Source organism: Sinohyriopsis cumingii, chromosome 10, assembly GCF_028554795.1.
Source record: "Sinohyriopsis cumingii isolate HCF-2022 chromosome 10, ASM2855479v2, whole genome shotgun sequence".
Lineage (NCBI taxonomy): Eukaryota > Metazoa > Mollusca > Bivalvia > Unionida > Unionidae > Sinohyriopsis > Sinohyriopsis cumingii.
Window position 1 is genome coordinate 2,143,153 of NC_142970.1, and position 13,768 is coordinate 2,156,920.

Consider the following 13,768-nt stretch of genomic DNA (forward strand, 5'->3'; position numbering starts at 1 on the left):
GACCAGTCGACACCAGCGGGCACCTCGGATGTTCTCCATTTCCTCACAACGACCCCATTTTTAACAAAATAAGAAATCGGTATTTGTGTGGCTTCAGTTTCACTAATAATCCTCTGAAACAAGCAGGTGATATCAGGATCTTGATCCTGTTCGACAATAAGTGATTCTCTTTTGTCACGTTGATTAGAATAAAGAGAATGAGTAGTAATAAGAGGTTCAATGTCATTAATACTTCTTGATTGATCAATACCAGAAACAACTGTGACCTCATAAAAACTGACCAATATATTTATCAGCTAAGGAAAGTATTTCCTGATCGACATCATTCTCAAGAACTACTTTTGACATAGTATAGTAACTGCACAAGCACGGTATAAATCAGGAAATTCATTATTAGTAGGATCAACATTCTGATCCAAACAAGGCTTGTCAGTTGCAAGTGGATTAACCACAACTTTACCTCCAGCCAGGTCATTGCCTATAAATAAACAAATACCATCAATGGATAAAAAGTCTATACTGTTCCAACTGTCACGGGTCCTGAGAGTAAGTCTGATAACAAATTTACACAACGGAGGGAAACATTAACAAAGCCGCAGTCTACTTCCTGTATAAGAACACGATCACTAGAAGAAGACTTCTCAGACAAAAACAAAGTACCTGATAATAAAAGACTCTGAAAAGCTCCTGTATCCCTTAATATTTTAATTGGGATATGCTTCAAAGAATCATCAAGTGTTACAGAACCTTTCGACATGACTGGTTCGTATTTCTCTAAGATAGAAGCAGGCTTGGGTTTATTACACCCAACAAATGCATTGCTTTCAATACATGACCGTGACGTAGACCTCCTAGAAATAAGAGCATTTGACATATCTTGGTCTTTATTCTGTTGCTTATTTTTCAATTTGTAGCAATCAGAAAACCATTTCTTATTTCTTCAGTAAGTGCATTTATGAAGATATAAGGATTTCTGATCAGTCTTATCAACAGTTTGATTCCTAAAAGTTCTGCCAGACTGAGATTTGGAAGTACTCGTATGATTCAGAAGCAAAGTGAATTTAAATTTTAAAAACAAACTGAAGTTTTCTGAAATATTTTAAGGAAATTTATATCCCAGATGAGTGTCCACAATTTTCTGTTATGACTCTATAGTCTTACACTAAGTAACAGAAAAGAGTGAAAATCAATATGTTTGGTAAAATTCAACAAATAATTTATTTCCCTAGAATACAAAGTGAAAACTGAAAAAGAACTTTCAGCATTGTGAATTAAAGCCTAAATAGTCCTAAAAGTTCCATCACATTCCAGAAGTATAGAGTATTCCAAACGAATTCCACTCTTTGAATATGTATGTATGTATGTATGTATGTATGTATGTATGTATGTATGTATGTATGCATTATTTCTACAAGAAGCTAAAAAGCAAGCAATATGGTGATAAAGTGAAAATGTTAATAATGGGTACTAGTTCTCAATGGATTCTTGTAGAAGCAAATACTTTTTATGATGATGTCATTAAGAATGCATGTTTATTTTTTCTATACAGCTGACCTCAGAAACGACAAAATTATTTAAACCTGTAGATAAATAAAGAAAAAAAGACAAATTAAATAGCATGCGGATCGAAACAATTTCAGTCATAGAAACACATTATTCTTATTCAGTTCAGATGTAAAGGAGAGGAACAAAGAGAAGGCTATCAAGGAATGTGCTGTGGAAAGGTAAGGTTATTAAGGAATGTGCTGCGGAAAGTATCAAAGATAAGGCTGTTAAGGAATGTGCTGTGGAAAGGAACAAAGGTAAGGCTGTTAAGGAATGTGCTGTGGAAAGGAACAAAGGTAAGGCTACTAAGTAATTAATGTGCTGTGGAAAGGAAAAAAGGTAAAACTGTTAAGGAATGTGCTATGCAAAGGGATAAAGGCAAGGCTATTAGGGAATGTGCTGTGGAAAGGTAAGGTTATTAAGGAATGTTCTGCGAAAAGGAAAGATTATTAAGGAATGTGCTGTGGAAAGGAACAAAGGTTAGGCTAGTAAGGAATGTGCTGCGGAAAGGAACAAATGAAAGGCTATTAAGGAATGTGCTGTGGAAAGGAACAAATGAAAGGCTATTAAGGAATGTGCTGCGGAAAGGAACAAATGAAAGGCTATTAACGAATATGCTGTGGAAAGGAAAGGCTATTAAGGAATGTGCTGTGGAAAGGAAAGGCTATTAAGGAATGTGCTGCGGAAAGGAACAAAGGTAAGGCTGTTAAGAAATGTGCTGTGGAAAGGAACAAAGATAAAGCTATTAAGGAATAAGCTGTGGAAAGGTAAGGTTATTAAGGAATGTGCTGCGGAAAGTAACAAAGGTAAGGCAAATAACGCATGTGCTGTGGAAAGGAACAAAGATAAGGCTATTAAGGAATGTGCTGCGGAAAGGAAAGATTATTAAGGAATGTGCTGTGGAAAGGAACAAATGAAAGGCTGTTAAGGAATGTGCTGTGGAAAGGAACAAAGATAAGACTATTAAGGAATAAGCTGTGGAAAGGTAAGGTTATTAAGGAATGTGCTGTGGAAAGGACCAAAGGTAAGGCTATTAAGGAATGTGCTGTGGAAAGGAACAAAAGTAAGGCTATTAACGAATATGCTGTGGAAAGGTAAGGCTATTAAGGAATATGCTGTGGAAAGTAACAAAGGTAAGGCTATTAACCATGTGCTGTGGAAAAGAACAAAGGTAAGAATATTAAGGAATGTGCTGTGGAAAGGAACAAAGGTAAGGCTATTAAGGAATATGCTGTGGAAAGGAACAAAGGTAAGGCTATTAACGAATGTGCTCTGGAAAGGAATATAAAAGGTGATATGCACACGAATACATTAGAAAAAAAAACGATAAAGTATAAATTGCCAGCATTTGAATTTAATTAGATCGTACCATCATGACATATACAATATCACATTAAATAATGTTACCCTTCACCTTATCATGACAAATGTTATTTAGTGGATGACTTGAATACACTTTCATATGATTGGACTCGATATGGTCCCCCACCCACCTCATTCTAACTTATAATGAAATGGGAATATATGCCTCATTAAAAGGTTTATATTTTGTTTAGCTTCACAACTGTTTAATCTTTAACTTTAAAACTGTTTCATCATTTACCTTTAGAACCATTTTAACTTTACAACTATTTCAGCTTTTAGCTATACAACTTTTCATCTTTTAGCTTTATAAAACTATTTCATAACTTCAGGTACAAATATATTTCTTCAGACATATTTTGCATAAGCGTTTTATGTTTTCAATAAAATGTCAACATAAACCTAACATTTTAGATTAATTGGTAATTATTTAATCTGAGACTTATTTTCTTATTTTTCGGAGGGTAGTCTTTTTTAACTTCAAGTTGTATTTATTTGCCTTACTCTAAACTTCCTGAATTATATAGTGATGGTATTTTGTCTAGAAAGGATTAATAGCTTGTATGTCTAGACTGGTTATACGTTACATGCACCAGATTAGGTAAATACATCTTCAACCAACTTATGCAAACTTTGATGAAGATTGGTTTCCCCTTGAATCTATTATTTTCAATAAGAGTTTACCCGTTATAGTGCTTTATTTCATTTTTGTCTTCCTTTCTTTCCACTTGTTGTATATTCATCAACAATTAATCCATTTATATTGCATGTTACACACTTTTGAGTAGTTTTGCAGAAATGCATTCACTCTCTGCTAATTTATCAATTTAGCTATCAATTATCAATTTATTAATAAGGTAAAAGTTAGATTATAAATCAAGAAATATCGGACTTATATTAGCCTGTCTCTCTCTCAGTTGATCGATCAAACATAATTTACATTTTCAACAGGTTTTCTCAATTTTTCATATGCGTTAGACACAGAATAAATATACATTTTGTTTGCATCTACGTTTTCATGTCAGTTTCTCTGCATATTTATTTCTTGTTGAACATTTTTGACAATGTTTCCTGTTCAGTTTAATCTATGTCACGTGTGCTTCTTAGATCCAATTTTGAACAATGTTGATTACATTACAGTTGTTTACAATGCTATTGTTATTATCCGTGTGATTTTTTGTTCACTAAAAAATATTTCTTTGTTTCATTAAAATTTATTTGTATCTCTATGAATACACTATGATTGGAATTTCTTGTTATTATTCTATTGCTAATTTCAAATACCTTCCAGAGTCAGGCTATGATTTGGGGTGGTGGTGATGTTCGTTTTTCTATGTAGCATCATTCTATATAAATTGTGTATAACATTGGTTAAGGTTATATTAGCAGCTACATCAATCATTCTATCTATTGTCGTGTAGTCATAAAAGAACTCAAGTCCACTTCTGTAGTTTCGTTAAAAGAGTTAGCCAGTATACATGAAGCATTTGTGTCGTACTGAATCCTTCAATATGAAAATGTTTGTTTTTTTAAAACAGAGTCTAAAAGAGTGCACCAACTCCCAATGAAGTAATTTATTTGCTGGGTGACCACCACTGAAGTAATGTATTTGCTGAGTGACAACCAAATGAAGTACTTTTTGGTGTTAGTGATTTGGCCTAGGAAACGTAAACATTTTTAGGTTTCAAAAGACCACACAATGCATCAGATTCAGTAGTTGCCTGTATCTATCTATTAAATCCTTGTAATTTTGGGTTACGCACGCTGGGGTAATTTATTGCTAGGAGTTGCTAAATCTGTTGTATTGTTTCAAACATATACTTTCTTCATTATTATTTATAGCAGTGACTTCTACTTTCTACACGTACGTTTCAAGGTAATAGAATACATCCGGAATTAAGCTGTTTCGTTTTTATTATTTAATGTAATCAAACATTTTAATCATTGTAAATATTACAACAACCAACTACACAATATGTTTTTGTAACGAAATGGATAATGTGCCATCTACACCTATGTCGATTTCAATAGTTTCAAAACGCATTTTCATCTTGTTCGTTTGCGCGCTTTCTATTAATATAAAAATGTTATGAATAATGTTAATCTTTTCTAATTAGCTTTCCCTATTATCTCCTCGCTTTTGTCTAACACATTTTCTTGAGATCATCAATATTTTGGACTTCAATACTGCTTACTTTTTCCTCTTGGTACTCTTGGTATCATTCATCTCCTTGTGTCTACCATACTCGGTAATTATTAGCTGAAATTAACCATGAGCTATATCGTTATCGCTGAACGCATTATTAACAAAATTATCGCTAATATTTAACGTTATCATCACACGGATACTGTTTCATCATGTTTTAAAATAGTAATACATGTATATAATATTTTCTATCTGAAAGCTTTTTTTTAAAGACAAAACCTAGTCAAGTTGACCCATGCCCTTTAAAAACTATTGGAATACTAAATAATAATAATAATAATAATAATAATGACTTTGTATAACGCCTAATCTTTAGAAGCTCAAAGCGCTTTACAACATTAGACAACACCTATAATATAAAAAACATATATAATGATATGATTACCAAAAACAAACACCATGAAATTAGAAAAACATAATTAAAAAAACATGCTGAAATATTTAAGGTAGGAAACATTATTAGGTCTTTAAGTTTGTTCTCGCAGTCGAAATAAGTGAGTTTTGAGAGCACTCTTGAATTGGCTCACTGTGTCTTTGTGTCTAAGGTCAGTGGGCAATTCATTCCACTTTGCTGGGCCCTGGTATGCAAAAGAACGTTGTCCATATAACTTCGTTTTCATAGTGGGAATAATGAGTATACGATTGTCAGAAGAGTAGCGTAAGTATCTTGCTGGTGTGTACACATGGGTGAGGTTGGATAGGTATGTTGGACTAGAGTCCGTCAGTGAAACGTAGCAAAGAGAACACATTTTGTGTTTGATTCTGGATCGAATGGATAGCCAGTGTAGGGTACAGAGCAGCGGGGAGGTGTGCTCTGATCGTGGTACTCTAAGTATGATCAGAGCAGCTGTGTTTTGAACTAAGTTTCTGGAGTAGATATTGAGATGACCCAGACAGAATTGAATTACATTAATCCAGTCTTGAAAGTACTAATGAACACACAAGTGTTTTAGTGGCGTCAACTGAAAGATATTTGCGAATGGAGCTGATGCGTCTCAGCTCAAGATATGCAGCCTTGTTTGTGCAATGTGAGAGTACTGTCCAGAGTAACACCTAGGTTTCGTACTGACTGTGTGAATTTAATGTTGGTGTTGCTGATATTTATTATTTTAGGTAAAGAATGTGAATGAAAAAGTCTTTGTGTTATGATCAGAATGGCCTCAGTTTTATCATCATTCATCTGCAGCTTGTTACATATCATCAATGATTTCACATCAGAAATGCACTTCTCTACACTTTGGATGGTAGCATCAACTTCATTTGGGTGGCTAGATTTGTATATTTGGGTGTCATCAGCGTACAATTGGTGAAACACTGGTTGATGGTCTATGACACTTGAGAGCGGCTGAGTGTATATAATGACGAGAACGGGTCCAAGAACAGAACCCTGTGTAACACCACAACATAGATTAACTGGGCTGGAGTGTATTCCATTTGCAGACACAATTTGTGTCCTGTTGACCAAGTAGGACTTGAACCACAGTAAGGCTGTATCATGAATGCCAAATACAGGCTGGAGACGGTGAAGTAATATATCATGGTCTATTGTGTCAAATGCTGCAGACAAATCAAGGAGGGTGAGGACTGTAATCTTTCCGCTAACCAAAGCAGAGAGAATGTCATTAATTACTTTTAGAAGAGTAGTTTCAGTACTGTGGCAAGGGCGATATGCAGATTGTACATTGCTAAAAAGACTGTTTGAATTTAGATGAGATACAAGTTGGGATAAAACAACCTTTTCTAAGATTTTTTTTATATGAATGGGAGATTAGAAACTGGGCGGTAGTTCTTTAAATCGTTATGGTCTAGTGTTGGTTTCTTCAGCAGAGGCTTTACAATTGCAGTTTTGAAAAACGATGGGAATTCCACGGATGAGAGAGAGGTATTAATAACATCAGTTAGTGAAGGCAATACTGGATCTAAGCACTCAAGCAGCAGTGATTTTGGAATTGGATCAAGTTCACATGACTCTTCATCGTGATTGTACATGCTAAATCCATAGAGACAGGTTCAAATGCTGCTAATGGTTGCCACTGAAATTCTGTATCCCAACTGCATGGTGACGACGAGTCAATTGAAATTGTGGTGTCAAGCTTATCTCTAATGGTTTGTACTTTGTCACGGAAGAAATTTGCAAACATGTCCGGAAGGTCGACTGGAGAGAAGGTAGTTGGAAGTGGTGTACATTTGTTCCTTGACATTAGCTTGTTAGTAATCTCGAAGAGCTCTTTGCAGCTGAAACTTTCCATGATCTTAGTATTGTAGTGGGCTGATTTCGCTGCATGGTTGGCTTGGGCTTAGAGACCGGAAACCCGACATTATAACATGTTAGTATTACTACCCCATACAGATTTAAAAGAGACCACCGGTATCCAATCAGAACTAAGACATTCGAATTTTGGGGCGGGTTTCTCACGTAGCCAGACTTTATTCTGTTACATTCATTGGGAAAGAAACAGTGCATGTTTGGACGTGGAAAGAATATGTCTTAGAGAAGTTGGGGGACACTAGACTGCACTCCCAGAGCAAACTGGGCACTCGTAAAAGTGCGGGAAAGGAGTTCTAATAACTTCAGATGATATTTTGAACAAAGGCTTCTGAGGTAAAATATCTTCGCCCGAACCTTTCTCACTTTCTTAACCAGGTGTCGTAAGATTTATACGTTTTTATGTGCATTTAATTTAGTAGAAATTTAATCTTCCATGTATAGCTAATTTATCAACATGTCGTAATGTAGCGTACAGCAAATTTAGTATTATTCAAGATTGATGTATGTAGTTGTTAGGATAAAATCGAAGTGGATGGTGTAATCTGCTACGATGTTGCACCGTGGTTCATAACTGAATTTAATAGAGAGTATTGTTAGACCTTGTACTTGTTTGTATTTGAACGTGTATAGTTGTGCATTGTGCAGAGTTAGGCTTTGTTGGCCTTCTGCTCGTATACTTAGGCATTTTTATATTTGCATGTTCTTTTATAATTTTTAAGGTAGGAAATGCGTAGGAATTTTGTTGAGTTTACAATACAGAGAATGAGGGATATGCGTGAAAGTATCAGAAGTCGTGATATTATTGTTGTTGTTATAGCCTTTATTATAGAACAAGTGTGTACGGAATATTTAGATGTGAGTGTATGAGTTGACCTAATGAATAATTGCCATTATGCTGATGAAAGGTCTGTGAGAGTGGGTTGATTCTCATTTGATTGAGTGAGGAGACCAAATTGTATGTCCCTTCTAATCCACATGAAGCTTTCTGGGTGGGATAGGACACCACCCGAAGATTAGAGAGAATAGAAGACGTGGAGGGCAAGGAGAAATAACTAGCAATTTGAATAGGTCTTGTATGGATTGGAAGCAATTGCATTGAAAAAATGTCCTCTGATTGTTGAATACAGTGATATAGTTTATTAACTTGTTATACCTTTCACCTGATCATTTTTATATTTTATACACCTAGAGCGTCGGCTTTGATGAATGGGAACTCGGAACTATTTAATCTTTTAATTGTCCGTCCTTCTCAATAGTGATAGTAATATTTCCGTAGGGGGCACGTGGCATACTTTGTACCAACAGCTGAACAGAGGCATGTAACACAGAAAAATAGGTAATTAACTAACACAAATAAACCATTTAACAAACTGGAGAATCAGAAACTTTAGTAGATGAGAACAAGTTACCTACAAGATTATTTTCTGTAGAAGGAAGAGAATTATTAGAATATGCTGATGCCATTAAAGCAGTAAAATAGACAGTAGATCATATAATTTACAAATATTCGCGGTCATTACGATGCCCTAAGTGATTAAGAGCGTCCACCTCGGTGCGGGAGGTCGCGGGTTGGAATACCGGCTGAGTCATACCAAAAGACATATAAAACGGTACTAGCAGCTATCTTGCTTGGCGCTCAAAATTACAAGATTAGTGTAAAGACTGGTTGGCCTGGTTTCAGGATAATGTGACTGGATGGGACATCATGCTACATGTCTGCGACATCAATATAAACTGCCATAGAGCAGACATCGTAACAATATAATTGAAAAATTGTTAAGGCTATGTTAAAAATCCAAATCACACACACACACACACACCCACACCCACACACACTATAAGATATAACAATTACTTTTCAAAAGAAACATGTGTATGAAAATGTATTTAAAAGCACTACAAAATACTGAAAGCAAAGGGCACAAATAGTTGTGCATATAACAAACACAAAAATATGAGGGAAATGTCATTAACACATTAATCCCTGGAGGTTTTTGTCGTTTTCGTCTGAAATTCGAGTAGGAAACACATTTTGAAAGCTATTCCTGAATATATCATAAAACACCAACTTCAGGTGATCTTCCAATAACATACTGCCTAGTTGTGTTAGAAACATCGTTTTTCTTGGCTATTTGGCTCGCGCATGAGCAGAAGGGTAAAAGTTGGATTTAAAAAAAAAATTCTTTTCGTATCGAGACCACTCTTCGTTCCAAATGCCCATCTTATCCTACTTTTTTGCAAAGGTTCATCTGTCTGTTTGCAGTTCATGCCGATCTGCCTAAGATCGAAACCAAAATGTCTAAAATCCGGACACAAAATCGGATTCCGACCACGAGCGAATTTTGAGTTGAAAAAAATCGGGTCCAAAAATGAGGTTTTTCCCTCTGTATTTTTTAGTGCAACTAGAAATTCCAGATTATTTGATATCATTGATGAGCTACATCTATCTACCTTTCTATAAAACCATCCACTTTAGTGTATCATACATGACCTTGACGCTACAGAGCTCGGCAGTAGGCTACTACCTCCTGCCACGTAAACTCCTCACCAGGAGTTAATGTGTTAAGAAACATGCAAAGGTTAGAAAAATCCTCCCATTAGGCAAAACATTAAAACAGCTGCTTAAGGAAAAAAGTGTACCAATCTGTATTTTTTTGCAGCAATATATATATATATATATATATATATATATATATATATATATATATATATATATATATATATATATATATATATATATATACTTTCAAAAATTATTGCTTTAGCAATAAATTTAACTGGGCGGAAATGTCACAGTGGTGGAGACAGAAGTATTATAGTCAAATTCCTATATTCAAATTAAGAGTGCAAATATTTCAAATGATTTTTTTGAGTTAGCCAAATCAGCTCGAAAAATATTTATATGATATCCGATTATGTTATTTATCTTGTTATTACAGTAATTGGTTTGCTGTTTGTAACTATTATCAAATGTATAGAAACAAAGCCAACAAGGATAAAAATAGAAGTGAAAAAGCTCTTGTTTCTTTTTAAAAAGCAAATTATAACTGATCCTCTGGCATGATTATAAAAGCCTTCTTATTCAAACATATCTAAAGCTAAAACAACATGTTCTCTTTTCTCAATCTTTCTTATCAGATTGTCTGCTCATTAGTTTTAGAGCCTGGAGCTTGGAGTTTGGAATTTTACATGATCTATACCTTGTTTAAATTTTATAGACCGATTATCAGTTGCTAATATTTAAATCTTTATGCCAGTATTGACATCAGTATTTATTTCTACAAAAAATGCATCAGAATGTTTTTGTAAATGGCTATTGTATATTCATCTCCATATCACATTAAAATGAAAAATATTTCATCACAACAAATCTAACTTTTGTTAATCTGAAATATACTGTTGAAATTTGTTTTCATCTGAATCATTGTTGCTGGATTAAAATAAAATTTTCAATCAATTGTACATTGTCTGGTACGATGGATACAGACTTTGTAATAGTTAACCTATTTCGTACTTGAAAACCTAAAATAAATATCACATACTACCTAATGTTTTCATTTGATTTAGACAGTCCATCCTACTTCTACGAGTCCATTACTATACTGAAGAATGAAACAAGTCCATCCTACTTCTGTTAGTCCATTACTATACTGAAGAAAGAAAAAAGTCCATCCTACTTCTGTGACTTCTGTGAGTCCATTACTATACTGAAGAAAGAAACAAGTCCATCTTCCTTCTGTTAGTCCATTACTATATTCAAGTAAGAAACGAGTCCATCCTACTTCTGTTAATCCAATACTATACTGAAAAAAGAAACAAGTCCATCCTACTTCTTTAGTCCATTACTATACTGAGGAAAGAAACAAGTCCATCCTACTTCTGTGAGTCTATTACTATACTGAAGAAACAAGTCCATCTTCCTTTTGTTAGTCCATTACTATACTCAAGAAAGAAACAAGTCCATCCTACTTCTGTTAGTCAATTACTATACTGAAAAAAGAAACAAGTCCATCCTACTTTTTCAGCAGTTGATAATAAGGAATTTATTTCTTCAGCTGACATTTTTTCCAGTGTTTACCTGTTCCAGTTCTATAATTATATTTGCATTTCAAAGATATTACCACATTAGCTCACATCGATTATCAAAGCTTGAATGTGCAGTTTTAAGTTCTTCAAGTACCGATATCGAATATTTTTTTATTTATTAATATGTCTGCAATCATGAACATAAAGCTGTGTTAGATCTAAACTAATGCTCATGGTTTATATGGTTATGATATCTTACACTCTTTTTTCTTATCTCAAAAATGATGTGAAACCGGTATGTTGATTTTACAAATTTTTGTATTTTGATTTTACCAACTCATACACACTATTATCTCATAAATGCCAATAAAATATTCAACATCCTGATGGTACCATCCATACTGCACTTAACTGAGTTTGCAAAAATTTCATATCACACTCTGTTCTGAAACGATTTACTGAATTATCATCAATTCATAATTTATCAAAAATGGTCTATATGTAAGATACTTTTTATGTGTAATATATTTTCATTTCATTAAATTTGTTGAATATATTATAACTTGTTTAAGGTGAAATAGCCAATTTAATGTGCTAAACTTAGTTTCTGGACAACTGTTTCTTAAATTGGAATTAATTTCATAAAATTATACAAGTGGTTCATTCTATTTTATAATTTTTATTTTACAAAATGTTTTCATAAGTGCATAAAATCTCTCAACCTGTGGATATAATATAGGAATGAAACTACTTACTGCCCACAGGGGAAGGCCACATTTTCTTTACACCTATTTTTCCTTTATGATTTGTATTCTCTTCTGATTTTGTGTTTTTGCTAGTTTTAGGCAGTTCTATCTGCAAGTGATAAATGGGACCTGCTTTTTCCCAGCATGCTTCTGACAGACCTGAGCTGCTTCATATGCACACATGGTAGGTCATTTGGACTTTTATCTGTTTATCTAATTTGTTGTGACTAAATGAACTTAAACTAAGTAACAAAAACAGAAGAAAAAACCCAACAAGTTTAGTAAGATTCAATAAGCATGTTTCATTAGAAAGTGAGGAACTTACAGCATTGTGAATTAAATCCCAAAAAGTCCTGAAAGTTATATCACAAGTCAAAAAGTACATGTTGATCCAAATGAATTCCAGTAGTGTTCTGAATGATTTCCAATCTTGAATATGCTGATGGGCCAAGTTAAAAATATGCTGATGTGCTAACAGTCTTGATGTATCACAATAATATAATCCAAAACATCCTTAAATTAATTCACAATAATTCCATAAGAGTGATTTAATCCTAAAGTCAATGAGTAATTTGCAATTCTAATAAATAATTTAAGTAAATAAATCTTCTCATATTATATCTGAACACAACTAAAAGACTGATTCTACAAGACAAATGTTAAGTTTGGAATAATTAATTCTGATATAAATAAACTTAAGACACAATAAGAGGACCTGGATGAGGGTTATAGTTCATTTAAAGCACATACTAAGTTGTAAACAAGGTCATGTCTTTTACTTAAATTGTAGTGAAGAACATGACAGACATTAGGTTAACCAGAGTTTTCCATGAGGACAACCAATGTTCTGAACTCAGATCATAGTAAACATGTTTACAATTATCTTAAGGTTTAGTTTACACTTATGGACAAAAGTTAGCTATGTAATACGTATGTTGTTTACAAAATGAACCATATAATCTACAATCAGGTCACAAATTAAATACACAACAGAGATATAGATAACACAATATAACTCTTATTGAAGAGCATATATTAAAAAAGTCTACAATATTTGGAGGTTTGTCAAGCTTCATTGTGTTACACTGCAAGTACTTTGCACAAGACAAGTACCTTTCTAGCTGACTTAAGCTGCTTTGTTTTGAGCTTAAATATATTATTTTTGTATAAATGTTTGTTTGAAACTTATCATTTAGAATGTTTGATCTGGTTTAGATGCAGTTAGCTTTAGGTACTAAGGTGGTATGCAAATATATATGCAAAATATTATAGACAGATGTCAATACCTATGATTATATTAAGCTAATGCAGTTACTAAACTTCTAGTCTATATGAAGATTACTTTTCACTTCCTGTTTGTGTAATATGTATAAAACTACTGATTTCATTTCTTAACCATGTGCCTGTATAAAACTGTTTTAAACATGGTAAGCCTGCATTAAAAAAATAACAGTGATTATACTTTTTGAAAATGTTGGCGAGCTAGCATTTTCCCACAAATGTAAAAAGTAGTAATCATAGTTGAGAGTTTTCTAAATTTGTTTAAAATGGTACTAAGCCACCTTTCTTCACAAAATAAAAATACCAGATTGCAACTAAGTTTAAAAAACAAAA